The sequence below is a fragment of the Neopsephotus bourkii genome, unplaced genomic scaffold (assembly GCF_033783945.1).
Source record: "Neopsephotus bourkii isolate Nb327-2 ecotype Australia unplaced genomic scaffold, CSIRO-AGI_Nbou_v1 NB_1634, whole genome shotgun sequence".
NCBI lineage: Eukaryota > Metazoa > Chordata > Aves > Psittaciformes > Psittacidae > Neopsephotus > Neopsephotus bourkii.
Window position 1 is genome coordinate 229,025 of NW_026902109.1, and position 21,727 is coordinate 250,751.

Below are 21,727 nucleotides of genomic sequence, written 5' to 3' on the forward strand. Positions count from 1 at the left end.
TATCACTACAGTCCCTAATGAACAGTCCCACCCCAGTATTCTTATAGGCCCCCTTCAGATACTGGAAGGCTGCTATGAGGTCTCTGCGCAGCCTTCTCTTCTCCAGGCTGAATAGCCCCAACTTTCTCAGCCTGTCTTCATACAAGAGGTGCTCCAGTCCCCTGATCATCCTCGTGGCCTCCTCTGGACTTGTTCCAACAGATCCATGTCCTTTTTATGTTGAGGACACCAGAACTGCACACAATACTCCAAGTGAGGTCTTAGGAGAGCAGAGCAGAGGGGCAGGATCACCTCCTTCAACCTGCTGCTCACACTGCTTTTGATGCAGCCCAGGATACGGTTGGCTTTCTGAGCTGCAAGCACACACTGAAGCTGGCTCATGTTCATTTTCTCATCAACCAGCACCCCCAAGTCCTTCTCCTCAGGGCTGCTCTGGATCTCTTCTCTGCTCAGCCTGTAGCTGTGTCTGGGATTGCTCCAACCCAGGTGTTGGACCTTGCACTTAGCATGGTTAAACTTCATAAGGCTGGCATCAGCCCACCTCACAAGCGTGTCAAGGTCCCTCTGGATGGCATTCCTTCCCTCCAGCGTATCAACGGAACCACACAGCTTGGTGTCATTGGTAAACTTGCTGAGGGCGCACTCAATCCCACTGTCCATGTCAGTGACGAAGATGTTGAACAAGACTAGTCCCAACACCGATCCCTAAGGGATACCATTCGTTACTGGTCTCCAGCCAGGCATTGAGACATTGACCTGTTTGTGTGCAGCCATCCAGCCAGTTCTTTATCCACCGAGTGGTCCACCTATCAAGTTGATGTCTCTCCAATTTAGAGACAAGGATGTCCTGTGGTACAGTGTCAGATGCTTTGCACAAGTCCAGATAGATGACATCAACTGCTCTACCCCTGTCCATCAGTTCTGTAGCCCCATCATAGAAGGTCACCAAATTGGTCAGTCAGGATTTCCCCTTAGTGAAGCCATGCTGGCTGTCACCAAGCCCCTTGTTGTTTTTCATGTGCCTTAGCATGCCTTCCAGGAGAATCTGCTCCAAGATTTTGCCAGGCACAGAGGTGAGACTGACTGGTGTGTAATTCCCCGGGTCATCCATTTTCCCCTTCTTGAAAATGGGGGTTATATTTCCCTTTTTCCAGCTGTCGGGAACTTCACCTGGCTGCTGTGATTTTTCAAATATGATGGACCGTGGCTTAGCAAGTTCATTTGCCAGCTTCTTCAGGACCCATGCATTTCATTAGGTCCCATGGACTTGTGCACGTTCAGATTCTTAAGATGCTCTCGAACCAGATCCTCTCCTACAGTGGGCCTAAGCTCTTCATTTTCACAGTACCTGCCTCTGCCTTCCAAGACTTGGGTGGTGTGGTCAAGAGCATTTGCGGATGAAAACCGAGGCAATTAAGTCATTAAGAAAATCAGCCTTTTCCATGTCCAGGGTCGCCAGTTCTCCCGACAGCTTCTAGAGAGGGCTCACATTGTCCCTAGTCTGTCTTTTATTTGCAATGTACCTGTAGAATCCCTTCCTGTTATCCTTAACATTCCTAGCCAAGTTTAATTCCAGCTGGGCCTTAGCTTTCCCAACCTGGTCCCTAGCTTCCGGGACAACATCCCTGTACTCTTCTCACGCCACCTGACCTTGCTTCCACCTTTTATAAGCCTCTTTTTTCCCCCAAAGTCTCCTCAGCAGCTCCTTATCCATCCAAGGAGGTCTCCTGGCCCTCCTGCTGCACTTCCTTCTAGTTGGGATGCAACACTCCTGAGATTGTAGCAGGTGATCCTTGAATATCGGTCAACAGTCTTGGGCCCCCCTGCCCTGTAGGGCTATATCCCATGGAACCTTACTAAGCAGGTTCCTGAAGAGGGCAAAGTCTGCCTGCTTGAAGTCCAGGGCAGTGAGACTTTTTGGGGTGACCTTATTAGTGTATATAAATATATAAATGGGGAGTGTCACGAGGATGGAGCCAGGCTCTTCTCAGTGGCAAACAATGAAAGGACAAGGGGAAATGGGTGCAAACTGGAACACAAGAGGTTCCACTTAAACTTGAGAAGAAACTTCTACTCAGTGAGGGTGACGGAACACTGGAACAGGCTGCCCAGGGAGGTTGTGGAGTCTCCTTCTCTGGAGACATTCAAAACCCGCCTGGATACGTTCCTGTGTAACCTTATCTAGGTGTTCCTGCTCCAGCAGGGGGATTGGACTAGATGATCTTTTGAGGTCCCTTCCAATCTCTAACATACTGTGATACTGTGATTGCTGCATGCTCTTCTCACTGTCCTGAGGATCTCAAACCTGACCATCAATTTTTCAAGTTCAAGATAAAAATGACTAATGAGTTTCGGCAAAAGGGCTGGTCTTTAACATCTAAATCCAGACCATTTTTAGTGAGAAATAAAGAAGTCCCCAGAAATTACCGACACAAACCCTCCTTGACAAATTCTACAACATACAGGACCCTTAACTCTGAACTACAAGGAAAGATTTTAAGTTAATTGTAAGTCTCAACAGCATATGGAAAACCACATTGCACAAACTTCTCTAGTACAGTTTAAAGCTTCCATGTAACACAGGAAAGGTATGTTCTCCTCTATGGCTCAAATTTCATTTTTTGTTAGGTGACAATAAAATCAATTATTTTTTTATTAGGTGACAACAGAGATGTATCAACATTTGCCAATACCTATTAAGAAAGAGCTTTCTAATCTTTAAGAACTAGTATCAATAGTCTCACTATGAAAAACATCCAAGTTCTTCCTCTTTGAACAACTCATCTACTCAAAATGTTGCTTTATTAGGGTTTTTTGTTAGTTTCTGTTTTTTTCCCCCAAAACTCCTGTAAAAAACAGATATGACTCACCTCACTATAAGGCTTTATGGGACATTTCCATATCAAAAGCTTTTTTCCACCTTGTTTTGTTCAGGTGTTACTTAAAGATGAGTGCAGCATACAGTGCAACACAAGAGGACCTTCAAGGTCCTAACTGCACATAGACACCTTTTAGCATCTTTGGAGATACACAGGGCTTTGAAACAGCTAGGTGAAAATGAATGCAGGAATGCTGGTTTTATTATTAGGATATTTTAACTGTGCTTTCATGGTCGCTTCAGATGCTTCATAAGTGCTGTCACTGATGCAAAATAACTGATGCCCTCCTCAGCCCAATGCAGCTACTTGTGTCTGCCCCTGCTGAAGATTTAAATGGTATACATCTGACAGCATAACTGCCCTGCCATAGTACTGGTTTGTCAAACTGCGTGCTCCAGAAATAATAATTCTGCAGACAAAGCATTTAAATGAAGCCAGCAGCAGATGCAAAATGGAGCACTGTAGGTAAGGCAGAGATAGACTAAACAGATCTGGGCATAAGGCAGAGATAGACTAAACAGATCTGGGCATAGCAGTCAACATGGACAACATGCAACTTTCCTGAATCCTGTAATTGTATCATAGAATCATAGAATAGTTAGGGTTGGAAAGGACTTCAACCCCCCTGCCATGGGCAGGGACACCTCCCACTAAACCATGTCACCCAAGGCTCTGCCCAGCCTGGCCTTGAACACTGCCAGGAATGGAGCATTTACAACTTCCCAGTTTGCTCTTCCTTGTGATGTTTTCCCCTCCCCTACTTTCCTCCCCCCAATGCTTTAGTCTTTTGTGAAGTTCCTCTGGGAAGGCAGCTGAATACCATGAATGCAAAGGCACTGACTCCAGTTTGCAGTGCTCTACAGATTTTGCTGATCCTGTTCAAAGTCCCCAGACAGTTGATCTAGCAAACCTGCTGCTTAATGGATGATCTAATTCCCAGTGAATGCTGTGATCATGAACATTACCCTACATCACAGAAATTATTTGAAAACTGGTGTGTATTCCTCAAGCTGTCAGTTGTCTGTCAGTATCCTTGTTGTGCTCTTCATCTTTAAATACTTGTGCTGAAGCTCAAATAAGCTTACCTGTCAGCAGTTATGAGGATGTCTCTTCTCGTCTCCAGCTGCTCCTTGATCATAGCTGTACTAGGCAGTTTCAAACCTGTTTAGAAAGGAGAGAAGGCAAATGGCTATGTTGTAGCTGCTGTTTCTCTGCATGATTTTTCTCATACTCCAGTAGTATTCAGCATGAGGTTGTCTTTGTGCTTTGTGAGGATGTCTGTTTCCTCAAAGCCAACGTGAGCTCTCTACTTATAAACCCCAAGGACTAACGCTATGGGCAAGTCTGTCAAAGCAGAAGGACAGCTCCGTCCTTAAATCACTGCTAGCTCAGAAGCATCACCAGCCAGCTGGATTTCAGGTTTATTAGCAATGTGGTAACATCATGGAGCTGAGGCTGGATTCTTTAGTTGCATTGACTTGCTTTGGAGAAATAGTTGAACAAGTAAATCGCGTGCAGTGTCCTAAGATACTTAGTCACAAAATTGCAAGTGGTGCATGAAAATACACTGATTTCATGCCCATCCTCTTCAAGGTTTTCCTGAAGCATTCTGTCAAGAAAAGTTTTATAATGAACAGCCTGCTCCTTTGTTGAATTTTAGAAGTTGTCTTCAGTGAACGCTATATAAAAATTATGAAATAAAGGAGGATGCCACAAGGATAAAGAGCTTAAAAATTCTGTGACTCTTACTTGGCTGCTTTCTGTAGGATTTAGTTTACAGAATATATATATAAAAGGCAGTATTTTAGCTTTTATTTACACAGCTGAAGCAGCCAGTATGAAAGTGAGATCATTTCTGTGTGTAGGGGGAAATATGTTGCATACTCAGCTTCACAACTGAAATGCATCACTGTTTGCACACAGAATTGTCTAGCCAAAAGACAAGGGGCAACAGCAGATAGTCGTTTGTATTACTTTGCTGTAAAGCAGTGCCTTAAATTAGGAAACTTTTTATTCTGAGCCTCTTATGCAGTAAGCATTGCTAACTACTAGTCCAGACACAAATCAAAATGTTAGCACTTAAATTAATGATTTCTGGGGTTGTCATCTTAAAATTCCACAGAAACCAAATGCAGATTGTTTGGGTTGCTGTTGCAACTTGTTAATTCAAGAGCTCTGATGTCGATTGGCCTATGATGTTGTGATACCTGCAGCACTCTGAATTCAGCAGTCTTAAATTGGTGTCGTTTGGGTGCTGTGTAGTTTGGCATGGTGTATGCTCCTCCTAAAAATGGTGTTTCATGGAAAGTACATCCCTCTGAGCATGGTGTGAGAGATGTACTTCTGGCTGGTCTGGGATTGGAGCCATCAGCCTTTTTCTCCTCTGACATCATGCACTGTGTGTATCAGGGTTAAGGTAAGGAAAGGGAGATCCTCTCTGCTGTTTATAGGGTAGTGCTCATTTTTTTGCAACTTTGCCCCCTTTGGAGGGGAAAACCAAACACAGTATGGTTTTACTGGATTTTCAGTAGTCGTCTTGAGTCTTTGGAATAGCATCAGGGAGACCCAAAGGCTGAGATGAAAATGTGAGTAGAGCTGAGCTTGGCACGGAAAGAATACACATGAAGAGTTCAGGATAAGGGAGTTTCAAGGAGGAGTGGAGGGTGAGTGACAGTGCAATAACACCTGGCCATTCATGGCTTTTCTGTCTATAGCTTTGGAGAGCCATTGCATGTCATTTAAATACCCATCTTGCCAAACCACCCTGATACGCTTTTCATGTCCTTCACCCTCATTTTGCTTGATCTGACCTGGATGAGAAGTGGGTGTTCGAAAAAAATGCTTCTGACAGCTGAAATCTTACTGTTCAGAAAGAGGCTGCACAAACACACTGAAGGATATATGTTAGATATCAGTGAAACAGCCGAGACCTTTCAGGATCGCGATCCACTTGGTGAACAGTGGGACAAGGTTATTCAGGTATTGAAAGATTTGATACCTTATTGTAAGGAGAACTGTTTGTCAAAATCTCATGCCAATGGGCATGTGTTTCTGTTCAGGAATGTATTCTGGATGGGCAAGAGGGTGTCACTGTACAGTGTGAAGTTTGAATGGACAAGTGATCTAGAGAAGAGTGGCTCACTGAAAAAAGAAGGGAACAGAGCATACAACAGCCTGAGTGCCTGAGGAGTAGCCTCCATCAAAGGAGTGCTGTTTCAGAGACCATATAATATAGTTTGAATTCTACAAACGAGAACTCTTTTGAAACCTGCAATTCCAGGTGGTGTACCCAAGAAAGTCTGTCCTGGACCTGTTGATTCTTTTTCTTCTCAAGGTGGGGTGCTAGATGCTTAATTGAATGAAAGCCTAGTTATCATCACAAGCAAAATTAACCCATCCTTCCTGTCTGTTGCAACCAGCATCCAAAACAGTGCAGTAGGAGTACCTGGCAGGTTGTTCCAAGGTAGAGCTTCATTTTTACCCCACACCCTTGTAAGGGCAAGATCTGAAAACTTAGAAAATTGTTTCTGTAAGTGAACTTACATGAACAGCAAATTTTCGGCTGCATCCTGCTGCTTCTTGCAGGTGCAAGATGCATTGTCTGCAAAAAGGCATGCTAAATCTGAAATTTGTTATCTGTGCATTCATAAGCCCATTTTTTATCAGTAAACTGCCTGCCTAAGGGTTTGTTTCTTCTTTTTTTTTTTATGTTTCTACAGATTCTTTAGTTTTAGCTGGAAATTTCTTATATTCAGCCATTATCTGCTTCTCTGTGGTAATTTTGGGTGGAGTGAAAATGGTCACTTTAAAGCAAATATGTATTGTCATCCTATGTTGGGAGGAGTTTGAGGTGCTGAAAACTGGGGGGAAAAAATCTGTGTAGCGGGCAGAAGTTTCAGGATACAGCTCTGCCCCTTGGTGTACTATGATTGTTAATGACACAAAAAATATGGGATATTCTGTTTCCACATGAAAGGAGAAAACAAGCATGTGTCCAGCATAGGTGAGGCAAGGAATATGGTATGTGATGCATGGTCAGTGAAACTGTAAAGCAGCAATTGGTTACTAATAAAAAAGCAGGTGTTTGTTCCTCCCCATGGGCCTCAGTAGGGGTAGTTTTGCAGGTACTGAATCTGGAAATAATAAATACAAAGCACAAGCAGCTCAAGATGTGCATCCTGTTGTTTTATATGGAGCCCATGGGCTCTGAATTCAGGTTTGTCTGCTCTGAACCAGAGATCTATGCTTCTACCTTCCCACTGCTGCCATCCTCCCTGTTCTTTTGGGTTTGGCACCTGTGAAGCACTGATGCTTTTGCTCCTTGTCCTCCATGGCTTGCTTGAGCTGTCAGCAGACACATTACGTGTCTGTAAGTCTGAGCATAGTAGTGCAGAGTAGGGGTCAGCAATACATGTGATGAGGGGGGAATGCTTATCTGGTTCTCTGGTCATGGAAGAAGAATTGGGTGCCCATTGGGTTGGGGTGCTTTGTAAAGATGTGGAGAACACTGGGTTGGAACATGTAAAAGAAATGGGTGGTTCCCACACTGCCTGAGCAGCAGAAGAGGAGTGCCTTACTAGAGGGAAACCAGAAGATGGAGAAAGGCTTCTTCATGCACAGACGGGGATGTGATTAATGCATTGCTGTGCTGCTCTGGTTGAAATGAAGTTTTGGAAACAGCCACTGTGAGAGATTAAGAGATTACTATATTTTTCAGGCCCTTCCCTGTCTCTGAAATGTAATGCTTGTTTGTGCAGCACTGGTAGGATGCAAAAATAGTTTTTTGTTTTGTTCTGCACTTGGGAGGATTTTTATTTTTTTCTTAAATTGGAGATCCAAACACTGAAAATAACTTTAAAGTCAAAGTAGTAAATGAATTAATGTTATTTGTGAAGGGATAGAGAACAGAATAGCAAGCTACTGTAAAAAACCAACTGGTCAACCCCACCCTCTCTTCTCCATGATTCCCTGTGTCTTGAATGCCAGCTGGTCCTGCATCTCCTTTCTGGATAAAGGTTCAGGAAAGGATGATGAAGGTAATCAAAGGCATGGAGCAGCTGTTGTATAAAAGGAGGTAAATAAACTTTGACTCTACAGTGTAGAGGAGAGATGATTGTGAGGGGAGGAAGTGAGAAGAGGAATGTCATGCAAAGTGTGAGCAGAGGATGACTGTACCCAGGTCTTCCTCCTTCAAAAAAATAGTGTCAAATAAAAGAAGGAAGCAACAAGCTTATAACAAGGGAAAGTTTTTCTTTAGATAATGCTTTTCTTTGGGTGGTGCACAGTTATGCTGTGGTTTTCCCTGCTGCAGGATGTTGCTGAAAGGTTAAGAGGCTCAAGGGAGCCTGGATAAAACCTAGCCATGGCTTATTAAAGGCACTATCTCCTGCATCAGGGACCAGTTATTAAAGCAGTGATTTGAAGAAGGGAACACCATCTGTGTTAAACTTGCTCCAGAAATACGAAATTTCATGTTGTAAGTAGGCAATAAATAATGCTCAGCTGATTTCAAATGCCACATCAGGTAGATGCATGCTGCTGCAGGGGCTACAGGTTGGAGTAGCAAATTAAATGTGGGATTTCTTGCTTGGTTTTGGTAGCTAGTGGGAAACAGGCACATATTAGCAAGTCATTCGGGTAATAAAAAGTTGATGTTTCAGAGCAGATTGTAGCAGCAGTTGTCTTGGGTAATGTGCTGTGTCACTTCACCAAATTTTGCAGTCTGGAGCTAATAGGAGAGAGCTAATAGCTGGGTGAGTTGGAGTGGCAGCTTGCCAACTGGTGCCTGGAGTATTGATTGGGTTATTGTGATGCACTGAAGGCAGACAGGCTTCAGTATTTCCCTGGAAGCTCTATTTTCAGCATGATGTAATATTTGAGTGCAGCTGAAACTCTGGGATTGCACCATTGAAGTCACTGGGGTGGCTTCGGGAGTGAAGATTTCTTAACACTGTACATTGCTTTTACTACAGAGAAGGTTTGCTTGGCTGCTGTATGAAAGGACCAAATTTCCAAGGAGAATTTGGTGCTCAGCAGCATGTGGGTATTAAGAGGCTTTAGGAGGTGTAGGAGGGTGGAGGTGGAATCACGTCCTTTGAATCAGAGCTGTTTTGATGTGCTGGAAAGAAATTGGCAGCTAAAAGTAAAAGGGGAGGAAAAAAATACCAAACATTGAACTACTGTATGATTTTGAAGCAAGACTTGTATGGGAGATGTTTAAAAATTTATACTGAGTGGGGTGAAAATCAAGGTATAGGTAAGGATGTGGTGGGGTCAGCTCACATGCTGCACACGCACGTGGCACCTTTGCAGTGGTGTGTTGCCAAACAGTGGTACCTTGAAAATTAAGAGTCTTTATTCAGTGGGCTCCATCTGTAGGTGTGGATTTAATGACCTGTGTGATAATGCTGAGAGTAAACTCATAGTGATTTATCGCTCTTCTGATCTCTCTTGAACTCTGACTGCTTGTGTCTGTTGCCGTGCAGTGTCTGTTGCTGTGAAGTGGCTGCTTCTGCGTTTATGAGCAAGGTTGAAACTATGGACCTGCTTTGCTTTCTCAGGAAGGCAAGTGATAGTTCTTACTGAAGATGGCAAGGGCAGTATTTCTGAATGTGCTTGGACTAAATTTACCGTAAGGAACTGAAAAGTGTAGATGATAACTGTTGGAAAGGAAAGCATGTATTTATTGCACAAGTGGCAAAAGATTTACAGATGGTTTGGTTTATAGATAAATATTGTTTGCCTGTATTTCTGTAGTCATAAGCAGTTTGCAAAATGGATTTAAAAGCCTAAACTTTGCTATAATCTAGAGACCTTTTTAAATTTATTTATTTTCTATCCCATCTGCTGAGTTCTTCACTCATGGCTGAGATGTCACGTGGTGCAAAAAGAGCCAAGAGAAGTGACGCATCTTGGTATCCCATGGTAACTCTCCGTTTTCTTAGTTTTTTTAACTCATTTGCTTTGCTACCAGATAGAATAACCTGACAGTGGGATTAGACTTGCTTTGCTCATATGTAGGTGAAGGTTAGATTGCAGTGTTTTCAGTCTCTAAATTATTTACACCTTAGTATAAACTACACTTTAAAATAACCCCCAAAATAAGCAAACGGCCCCCACTCTGATACAAAACTGACACCCCCACCACACCCAGAAAACTTGAAACTCCCTACCCTAACCTTCTTAACATGCAGGAAGCATCGACTGGGGCTTTTACTCTTTGTTTGCCATTCAGAATATTGAAGCTCATCTGCAAAGTTTTTGCAGACTACATGTAAATATCCTGCAAGCATGTGTTAGAGGTAAAACTCTCACCAAAGCTAAATTTGCCTTTCAGGTCTTACAGCTCACACAGGCTTTGCTGCTAGAAACTTGCTAGGTGATGAAACTTATTTCTTTCTCTCCTCTTCCCTCCCTTCCATCAGCTGTTTTTTTAACCTGTGATTGTTATATGCAGGTACTGGATGCATCTTAATTAGAAATATCTGACATATCTCCCAAGAAAAGCTCTAGGTTTTGCATTCAGATATGCTGATATTCTTTAGATTTCTGATTATTAAAAAAAAAAAAAGTGTCACTTAAACCCTAAATATACACAGCTGACTTTATTATATTAAAAGAGTAGTGGCATGATCTGGTCATCCTGAAACTCAAGGGTGCAAATACAGTAGCTCCTCACCCAATTTGAACAGTGGGTATAGTCTTTGCAGTTGTACACGAGACACCTGGAATTTCTTGCACTGTTTCCAAACTCTTTTGAGTACATTTCCTAAGTGCCTTAAAGCACAGCTGGTGCAAATCCTGCTGAAGCATTGTAAGTCTGGCTAAATTTTGCCCTGCTGATTTTATTTTTGCGTTAGAGTAGGCAACAGCTTTCAGAAACCAAATTTATGCTTGGGGAGAAAAAAAAAAGTAGTTTTGCTCACAGGTAGTTCACATGTGCTGGAGAGGAGACTGGTAAAGTTCTGCAATGTGGCAGGATTTCCATTTGCTGTTGCTGCAGCTACAAGTGAGCTTATGTCATTTCGGTTCCCTCAGTGGAGGGATGAGCCAGAAGTTTTCAGAGTTAAGGTACCAGTGCACAGGGATGACGAATTTTGGTGTGTCCAATGGATTTGGAATCAGTTTTTGGATGAAAGAGGATGTGACTGTGGTGTTTGTGTGTGGGGGGCAGGCATAAAGATGATATCTTGACCAATTTTTGGCTTCCTGGATTTGGGGCAATTGATCTGCTTGATGTTTGCTCTTGAGAGACTACTAAACTCTCAGTTGATATACAACATACCTAAAGGCACCTGGATATTTGGAAGTATTGAAAGGCTTCTCTGGTATGCATGGGGCTGGCTCTGTCTTCTCTAGCTGTGCACAAGTAGGGTATGTATCTCTGTTTGCTCTGAATAAGTATTTAGTACAAAGCACTGTTCTTATTGTAATGGGACTGAATTGCCTTCTGTTTAATTTTTAGTTATGTGCAGTTCATGGTGCTAGCATGAGCTGTGGGTTTGCATCAGAGTGCTGCATGGTTAAATCCAAACAATGGGCTGCTTGTGGCAACTGAAAGTGGTGGTGGGGGAAAAAAAAATCCCTCTTCTGTAATTGCAGGAAAAAGCAAGCCTGTTTGCAGCAGAAATCAGCAAAAGTTTATTAAGTCATATTTTACTTTTTCCCCTCTGCATTTTCTGCATAGATTATGATGATTTAAGCATAAATTGCTTAGGCAGAAAAAGCACTTGGCCTGTCTTTTAGTTACTGATTACAGTAGCTTTGACTAGTGGTATGAAGAAATGCTGTACCTTTGAGGATGACTGTGTATGAGAGAACTGTTTGAGAGTACATTTGTGCATGTCTGTGAGGGTGTCTCCTGAGCAAACATTTATGAAATACTTCAATAAAAAAAGTAGAATTAAGGATTCATTCAGTAGAACCTGCTGGTGGTAGCTTTCTAGCGTGGTCAGTACCAAAAAATAATCTAATGCTTTTTGGTTTGTTTTTTTGTTCTCATTTGGATAATACGGTTGACCTTGCAGCTGCTAGTTGGAAGCAGAGAGTTCAGGAGCCCTTCCCAAACAGGCCAGGCTTTTGCAGCAGCAGGAAGAAGCAGAAGGAATCCTGATAAAGAAATCAACATAATACAAGTATGATGTGGCAAGCTGCTGTAATGCAAATATTAAGTGTATGCAGCTTGTGACTCTGTTGGAAACAAAAACAAGTGTTAGAAGAAAGGTGAGGAGTTTAAAGTCCACAACTAAAGATTATTAAAGCAAATAATAGCAAGCTTGCCTTTCAGGACAGAAAATCAGAGGCAGGTGGTTTAATGTCCTTTGAATATGGGAATATTTGTGTGTTCATAGGTTAGATGTAAGAGGACTACTACTCTGTAACCAGATGTTTGCCATTTTAATAATTTTAAGTGTGGAATATTTAATAGGTAAATAATTGGATTATACTTTCATCTAGATAAGGTCAAAACCTATCAGCCGCCTTGTAAATCATTGCTTCTTTTTCCCAACAAAAGCCTGACTCCTCTGTGCCTTTTACCTCCAGTATTTCTCACTGCTCACAATTACCAGCTATTTTGTAAGCTGCCTGTGATTGCTTTTACATTCTAAACAGCTGACTCTGAGTCAATCTTGAAATGGTTAACAGTAAACTATTTCCTCTGTATAATCTTATGCAAAATACTTACGCCACTGCTAAGAAGTCTTAGACCTGTTGTACAGAAACAACCTGAGGAAACCGGAGGTGACAGTGATAGTTAGAAAAGTTGGAGTTGGGGAGAGGAGGGCTGTGACATGTGTCAAGTTAAATTTAAGATCCCTGTATTAACTGAGGAAAAGTTGAGAGCAGTGGGCACTCTTTTTTTTTTTTCCCCAACAAGTGCCTGTAACTTGTCATGTAGGTAACTTTGAACTGGTATTTCATCTAACGACCTAGGCTCATTTAAAGATTTTATTAATTCACTTCATTGGTACTGCTGAGGTTTTGAATTATTGGGTGAGAAAGTACTTTTGTATTGATGATGTACTTAAGTTTTTGCTGTGTTGTGAAGGTTTTTGTCTGACATAGCTTTTTATTTTCGGAGATATGGGTACATGTGTTTATGGTTAAAAATAAAAACAAGGGGGGAAAGGGCCTTCAAAACCAAGCAAAGTATGTCCTCAGCAGCTCATCCTGTGCTAACATTCTCTGGGGGAAAGTATGGTCTCTTCCCTTTTTAAAGAAGTACTGTGTCAGAGGGAAATCCTGGAGTGGAGCGGTCAGTTCTGTTAGTCCCAGCATTATCATCTTGTTAGATGGTTTCCTATGGTAGTGCCACTCTGGGTGCTGGGAGCAGCTGTGAAATTGGGAATAGTGTGCAGTGCTTTTGGGTTTAGAGATGTCCAAGTCGCAGGTACCACTGTATTCTTCCACTGAGTCCAGTAGATCTGCCCCTGAGTACATCTGTGGTGTTGCTGTAGTTGAGTCTAGCTGCAAAATGGCAGTGTAGAGATCCCATAAGGATCTGTAGGTTCCCATACTTCTTATACTGTCCCTGTGCCTTATTCAAGGCCTTGAGGATATCCAGGGAAGAGGTGGTGCAGGGCACCTGGATGAGAAAGGCAGAGGGCTACCTGTCACCTTTTGGAGTAGTGAGATGAGGCGAGGACTTCTTTGGACTCATACAGGCAGGGATGAGTTCCACAAAGATAATCCCTTTTCTGAAATCAAGAAACTCAGAAACTCAAGAAACTCTACTCCCTTCTTCTGAGCAGGTCAAGGGGAAAGGCATTATCTGCCATTGCTTTGCCCTTATGCACACCCTGCAGACTTGCAGTGGGGGACTTTAGCTTTTATTTTACAAGGAAATGCTTGTTCACATAGCAGATAGAACAAAACAAGTAGGAGCTCGTGTAACAGGCAGCATATCTGGCTTAAATTGAAGAGTCTGACTTCAGAAAGTATAGAAGGACAGATCATTCCAATTATGGGACTCCCATCAGTCTGTGGTGAGCTTGTAGGGTCAAGAGGGAAGCTAAATTACTTGGACTAATAATAGTTTTATTACTTGGACTAATAATAGTTTGGAAGGAGAGAAGACTGTAGGCTATAGTACAGCCAAGAGTGCCAGAGCTAAGAGACCCAGAAATACTGCTCTCACTGCTTTTTTTGGACATGGTCATAATTATTGGGGAAATCCTTTCCTGGCAACAGCAGGGGACTCCTCCGCAGGTGAAGTTTATCCTTGCAGGCAGCTGCTTGCCCCAGAGACTGGATTTTTTTGTTGTTCTCTTTTTCTTCTCTTTCCTGTTGGCCTCCTAACTACCAGAACACACCACTGGGTGTCTGGGTTGCACCTAAGAAATTAACTTTATGGAAAAAAAATAAGGAAGAACACATCTGCTGTCCAGAAGATCTGCATCTGTGCTTCTACCTGGAGATCTTGGAATAGTTCTAGTCTATGGTATGACCTCATGTACCACCATGATGAGCATCTGCGTGTAATATCAGCTGCACAAGTCTGTCCTGGAGCTTCTGATAGGTGAGCAGTCTGGCCTGCACAAGGTAGGCTTGAGCTGTTGCCTGTGTTAAGGTTCTTATGATCTTCTGCTGGTAGAAGTGGAAGGAGTGGGCCTGGACAGGAAAATTATTGTTGAACCATGATAGTGTGTCTGGTTTTGATGTGTGAAGATGCAATTAAGGCTTGAGGAGAAGTTTGGAGTTTTGGGGTTTTTTTTTGAACCCTTCTGGAAAGGCTAGATGAGTGAAACAGCTTTGCAGGGACTGACAGAGCCCATATGAGCCTGAAGAAAGACTTATACAGCATACAGTGGTGTGGGTACTCCTCTGTATTCCTAGAATCCCTTTCAACACAGAAATGCAAAGAAACTTGGATTTCTGCTCCCCAGTGTGGATTATAATATTGGTGAAATATTTGTGTTGGAAACTGTTATTTCCCATAGGGTTCCATGTCTCCTTCCTTTCTAAGAGGTTTGCTTTCTTGCAGTCTGGTCTGAGGCTATAGTGTAATTTAATGCTTCCAAGCATTAACAGGAAGTTAAACAGTGATTTAAGGGAAAAAAAAAAGTGAAAAAAAAAATATTCCTGAATCTCAAAATGACTTTTGAAATAGCATAGGTAGGAGAGAATCCCTGCATGGATTTTATGGTCTCATGGGTTTTGGTCTTATTTTTTTGTTGGCTTAAAATTAGAGTGGCAACCACTAATAATCATTTAACAATGGATTTTCTGCAGTCAGCTTTCATTTAGCACTGGAAGGCTGTGGTCCATCTCTGAATGCTGGAGACAAACCAAGTAAGCACAGCTCTTCAGTGTGGCACTGGGGAGTCTAGCAGAACTTGTTAGGTTTTTGCTCTTTTTTTACCATTTTATTTTAGAGATGCATAATGGCTCTGAAACTTGAATTTTCCTTCACTCAGGAAGAATTTTCCTTCACTCTTAACAGGAAGAGCAACTAAGCAGTGCAGTGAGTCAGAGGTGAACATCTTGATATTGCAAGAAATTAATAAATAATGTAGGTCTTTTCTGCCAAAATCATCTTGAGTTTATAACATCATTGATCACAGAAAGTCTTTCTTACCAGGAGGAAAAGCTACTGTGTTTGTCTTAGTCATGCTGTCCTGTTTCACAGTGTATTTAAGGAAGTAACGCAGTTATTTTTGTCTCTAGGTGAATGATCCAGAACTATAGTGAGGTTCCTGTTGGGTGAGCCTATAATGAAAAGGCTGTCTGTGCTATGTTGGGTTTATGTTGTTCACCATTCATGGACTGTGTGTTGGTAATACGGATGCTCCTTGGGCATGAGTTTATGCTTTTCTGATTCAGGACCACTCAGAAGATACACATGGGGGGCAGGTTGTAGCCAGAGTCCTGGCTCCCTTACCGCTCATGCTTTGTTTTTGTGGTTGTGTTGTTTTCTTTCCTTTTTTTTTCCTCAGATACCCCTGAAATTTCAGGAAAACATTCATTATTGTGTACTAGCAACAGCAGCACAGCCTGCTTTGATGGGTGGACTTAACAAACCAGTAATGTCCTGGACATTCTAATATCCCACTCAGTTTTGCAGCAGCCACTGCTGGAATGCCAGATGCAGTCTCTTGTCTCACAACTTGAATGTGACTCTTATAGAGGAGCCCCTCTGTTACTATGGAAGGCAGCTGACTTTGCATGCAGGTTAATGTGTCTGGACCCAAGTGTGTCCTTTAATCAGTAAATAGCCCTGACACCTGCTGCATGGTGTTCCCTGGGAATACTCTGAGTTCCTTTTTACCTAAATAGAATGGCAAGAGTATAGAAAAGATGAAGCAAATGTAGATGCTCCTTGTTACTAGCCTTCAGGCAAGAAAATACACTGTTCATTAAAGTAGCTTATGGAAATACTAGATATAAATAGCAGTCCCGCTCAGGCTTGTCACCATTGTCTACAGCCTAAGTTGGATGGCTTCCTAGTGTTGGTGGCTGCTAGTGGTGAGATAAAGTGACAGATTAATTGCCTTGGAGTAATCAAGAATGGTTTGGTTATGGAGAACAACCTATCTTCACTCTTTCTCAGGGGAGAGAGAGTTTGGGGTTGCTACCACTCCAGCTCCTTTCATGAGAAACAAAATCTCCAATTTAATAAAACCCCAGTGCCAATGTATATTATAAAGACAGGGTTGCTAATGCTTTTATAGCAGTGAGGAGATGATTTAGGCTGTAATTAGCATTGTCTCTTTTCCTTGCAAATCCAGGGAGGGTTCTGTAGTTATTTCTGTGTTTAGTTGGTTCTGTGTTACTGGCTTTAATTCAGTAAGAAAGAGTAGCTTATACCACCCAAGATATAAGTACCATCTACATGGGATTTCCTGTGTGCTAGGAGTGCTGCAAGTGTAAAGAAACTAACTCTTTAGCCTCATTAGGAAGAGTTGCTTTTGTGTTTTTAGATGCTGGTCTAATTTCCATTTTCACAGCTGTGGGATTTTTAAAGACAAAACTGTAAGTGAGGTGGGAATCTAAGCCCCTATTAGGACCAGGAGATCAGTGCAGCGAATTTATGTTGTTGCAGGGCTGTCTCTTTGTCCATATATTGTGCCACACTAAAATCTGGCATGGCAGCTACAAATTAGATAGTCCATAAAAACCTTCCCTAGCTCCAGTGTGAAACGCAGAACCATTGACCCTACCGGAAAATGTACCTTTGACCTAGCTGCAGAGCTAGCCCAGCTTGGAGCAGGGGCTGGTCTAGCTGACCTCCAGAAGTCCCTTGTGACCTGGCATGTTCTGTGGATCTCAGCACTAGACTTGATGACACAAGGTGAAAGTTGAAAAATACCCATGGCAAGAAGCCAGGATTGTGGATGCCCTTTAAATCCCTGTGAAGCAGATGCATGCACTAGGTCAATTTAAAATTGTAGTGTTGTTGTTTTTTGCCGTGTGGAGAGACCACAAATGCTCTGGCCACAAATGTGACAGCTGTCATGGTAGATCTCAGCTGTGCTCTCATTCTCAGCCTGCTCAGCCCTCCAGCATGCTCACCTCAGCAAAGAGAGGTAAAAGAGGAGGAAGTGTGCTAAACTAAGAACCAGTCAAGACAAATGTTGGACAGTGGTTGGACAGAAACATGTTTTATCTTGAGCTTTTGGACAAAAACCTAAATGGCACATGGAGACTTCTTGTTCTTGAACTTCTTTTAGGGTGAAACCTTAGTAGATAGGATTGGTTTTGTACTTCCCTCCATCACTGGTAACTTCCAGTGGCCCCTTTTTGCCACACCACCTCCAGCTGTGGAAACAGGATATGTTGGAGACCTAAAGAAATTACAACTTTACTTTATCTCTTGGCCTTAAAATAAAAATCTTTAGGACTTCTGTTCTCTTACACCAGCAGTAAGTAGGTACCTGCCAAGTCAATGAAGATTTTAGCTAGTAAACCTAGAGTGTCTGATTTCTTGCTTTGTTACAAAAGAGGAGAGTCATCCTCTGTTTTTTAGAGGTGATACGGAGCATTGGCAGAGCTGAGGGGTTGTTTTAAAGCAAAGCTTGAAGGAGATGAAGACTGTAAGAGAGCTTTAGGGAATCTGATAATACCAGGCAGTCTGAAACACCTAATGGCCTGTTAATGTTTCCAGTCTCTGACCCCTCTGTTGCATTGAGAAAGTAGAATTTGAGCCAAACCATAGCAATGGTGAGCTAGCAGCTATGGGAAACTGAACCTCAACCTCAAGAGGGAGAGAGATACAGCACATTTTAGTTATTTTCTGCTGAGCTGGTGTGAGATCTGTCAAGTCAACACTGTGATATTGTGGGTTTCTGCCATTGGTGGTACCTTAGACAGGACTGAGATGCTGCTTCTGAATGCTTGTGTTTATTGTAAGTGGTGGGTGTGCAAACGGACAGGCAAAATGATCACAGAATCAGGTTCAGGCTGGCAGGGACCTCTCGAGGTCATCTTGACCAGCTTGCCCTCATCAATCAGGGTTATCTAGAGCTGATTGCTCAGGACTATGCCCAGTCGGTTTTTTAATATCTCCAAGGATGTAGGCTCCAGAACCTCTCTGGGCAACCCGGTGCAGTGTTCAGCCACTCTCACAGTAAAACAATTTCTTTTTTTTTTTTTTGCTATGGTCCAATGTCTTTCAGTTTTTGCCATCTTGTCCTGCCGCTGAGCACCACTGGGAAGAGCCTGGCTCTTTCCTCTTTGCACCCTCCCTTCAGGCATTTGTATACATTGATTAAAATCCCTCCTGAGCCTTCTCCCAGTTGAATAGTCTCAGTAATCTCAGCCTTTCCTCATAGTCCCTTAGTCATTTTAGTGGCCCTTTGCCAAACTCTCTCCAGTATGCCCATGGCTGTTTTGCGCTGAGGACTGCAGAACTGGGCTCAGAACTTTAGGTGTGTCTCACCAGTGCTGAGCAGAGGGAAAGGATCGCCTTACTTGATCTGCTGGCAACACTCTTCTTAATGCAGCCCAGGATGCTGGTGGCCTTCTTTGCTGTGAGGATACATTGCTAGCTTGTGGTACCTTGTCATCCAGAACCACAGGTCCTTCTTTGCAAAGCTGCTTTACAGTCTGTCAACCTCTAACCTATACTGGTGCTTGGGGTCATTCTTCCAAAGGTGAAGAACTTTGCCTTTCTTTTATTTGAACACCATGAGGTTCCTGTCTGCCCTTTATTCCAGCTTGTCAAAGTTCATCCAAGTGGCAATGCGACCGTCTGGTGTACTGGCTGCTCCTCCCAGTTTTGTCATCGGCAAACTCACTGAGAGTACATTCTGTAAGTCATCCAGGTCATTAATGAAGAGGTTAAACAATATTGGCTCTCCTATCAAACCCTTGCTATGCCACTAGTGTCTTGCCTTCAGCTGGACTTTGTGCCACTGATCACAACCCTCTGAGCCTGACCATTCAGCCAGTTTTCAGTCCACCTCAGTGTCCAGTTGCCTAGTCTATACTTTTCCAGCTTGTCTGAGAATAAGATCTGGTGTTGTAAGTCTTGCTGAAGTCAAGATAGGCAACATCATCTGCACTCCTCTCATCCACCAAGCCAGTTGTTTGGTTGTAAGAGGAGGTCAGGCTGGTCAAGCATGATTTCTCTGCTCCTTCCTCTTCATAAATCCATGCTGACTGTTCCTGATCACCCTCTTGTCCTTCAAAGTGCCTGGAACTGTTTTCTAGCATTAGCTGCTCTTTCTCAGGGACAAAGTGAGGCTTACTGACCTGTAGTTCCTCAGATCCATTTCCTTGCCCTTACTGAAGACAGGAGTGACATTTGTTTTCCTCCAGTCATCTGGAACGTCTCCCAGTTGGCATTGACTATTCAAAGATAATCAAGTGTGCCCTCTCACTGTCATCAGACAGATCCCTTAGCACTCATGGGTCCATCCTGTTGGGTCCCATGGAATGATGTATGTCCAGTCTGCTGTTCCCTAACTTGTTCCTCTTCTACTAAGGGTAAGTAGAAGGGTAAGTAAGGGTTCTTGCTCTGGGCTTCCCCTGTGGTCTCAGGGGCCTGCAATTCCTGAAGGTCAATCTTACATTCACCCTTCACATCCCTTGCCAGATTCAACTCCAGATGGGCTTTGCCTCTCTTAACCCCATCCTTGCATGACCAGTGTTCCCAGATTGCTCCTGGGTCACCTGTCCCTGCTGCTGCACTTTGTTTGCACTCGGGTTTGATCAGGAGCTCTTTGCTCCTCCGTGTAGGCCTCCTCAGCTTGATTACCTGCTTGTTGGGATGAGGTCTTCTTCAGTTTGGAGGAGATGATCCATTAATATCAACCAGCTCTTCTGGACTCCTCTGCAAGGCTGTATCCCATTTGATTCTTCAAGCACATCCGTGAAGATGCTGAAGTATGCTCTCCTGAAGTCCAGGGCTGTGACAGAGTTTTTTTCCCCGGCTCCTTCCTCTCTGTGTCCTGAACTCCACCATCTCATGGTCGATGCCGTGACCTTCACATCTTTGATCAGTTCTTGTTTGTAAGTGTGAGGTCCAGCAGAGCACCTCTCCTGGTTGGCTCCCTGAACCATTTGTTAGGAAAATGTCTTTGTCACCAGTGCACTCCAGAAACCTCTCTGATTACTTAGAGTAGAATCATAGAATCATAGAATAGTTAGGGTTGGAAAGGACCTTAAGATCATTGAGTTCCAGCCCCCCTCTCATGGGCAGGGACTCCTCACACTAAACCATGTCGCCCAAGGCTGTCCAGCCTGGCCTTGAACACTGCCAGGGATGGAGCATTCACAACTTCCCTGGGCAACCCATTCCAGTGCCTCACCACCCTCACAGTAAAGAACTTCTTCCTTATATCCAGTCTAAACTTCCCCTGTTTACATTTGGAGCCATTACCCCTTGTCCTGTCAATACAGTTCCTAATGAATAGTCTATCCCCAGCATCCCTATAGCCCCCCTTCAGATACTGGAAGGCTGCTATGAGGTCTCCACGCAGCCTTCTCTTCTTCAGACTTAACAGCCCCAACTTTCTCAGCCTGTCTTCATACAGGAGGTGCTCCAGTCCCCTGATCATCCTCGTGGCCCTCCTCTGGACTTGTTCCAACAGTTCCATGTCCTTTTTATGTTGAGGACACCAGAGCTGCACACAGTACTCCAAATGAGGTCTCAGGAGAGCAGAGTAGAGGGGCAGGATCACCTCCTTCGACCTGCTGGTCACGCTGCTTTTGATGCAGCCCAGGATACAGTTGGCTTTCTGGGCTGTGAGTGCACACTGAAGCTGGCTCATGTTCATTTTCTCATCGACCAGCACCCCAAAGTCCTTCTCCACAGGGCTGCTCTCAATCTCTTCTCTGCCCAGCCTGTAGCTGTGTCTGGGATTGCTCTGACCCAGGTCTAGAACCTTGCACTTGTCATGGTTAAACCTCATAAGGTTGCCATCAGCCCACCTAACAGGTGTGTCAAGGTCCCTCTGGATGGTTCTTAAGATGGTCTTGAACCAAATCCTGTCCTATGGTGGGCCCAAGGTCTTCATTCTCACAGTCCCTGCGTCTGCCTTCCAAGACTTGGGTGGTGCAGTCAGAGCATTTGACAGTGAAGACTGAGGTAAAGAAGCCATTAAGAACCTCCTACAGCCTTCTTCAAATCCAGGGTAGCCAGTTCTCCTGATATCTTCTGGAGGGGGCCTGTGTTGTCCCTAGTCTGTCTTTTATTCACTACGTACCTCTAGAATCCCTTCCTGTTGTCCTTAACATCCCTAGCCAAGTTTAATTCTAACTGGGCCTTAGCTTTCCTAACCTGGTCTGTAGCTTCACAGACAATGTCCCTGTATTCTTCCCAGGCTGCCTGTCCTTGTTTCCAGCTTTTATAAGCCTCTTTTTTGCTTCAGAGTTTCCTCAGCAGCTCCTTATCCATCCAAGTAGGT

General features: G+C 43.4%; 1 protein-coding gene across 3 annotated transcripts in view; it reads left to right on the top strand.

The window, feature by feature from the left end:
• Nucleotides 1-21,727, top strand: part of SGMS1 (sphingomyelin synthase 1) — a 103,154-nt gene that overhangs the window by 35,045 nt on the left and 46,382 nt on the right. Inside the window, exon 1 of one of the 3 annotated variants that reach the window (XM_061373850.1) lies at nt 14,087-14,420. The exons of the other annotated variants lie outside the window; for them this stretch is intronic. The gene's annotated coding sequence lies outside the window, so the exon portion shown is untranslated. Of the gene's footprint in view, nt 1-14,086; nt 14,421-21,727 lie in introns of those variants that run through there. 3 annotated transcript variants of the gene reach the window in all.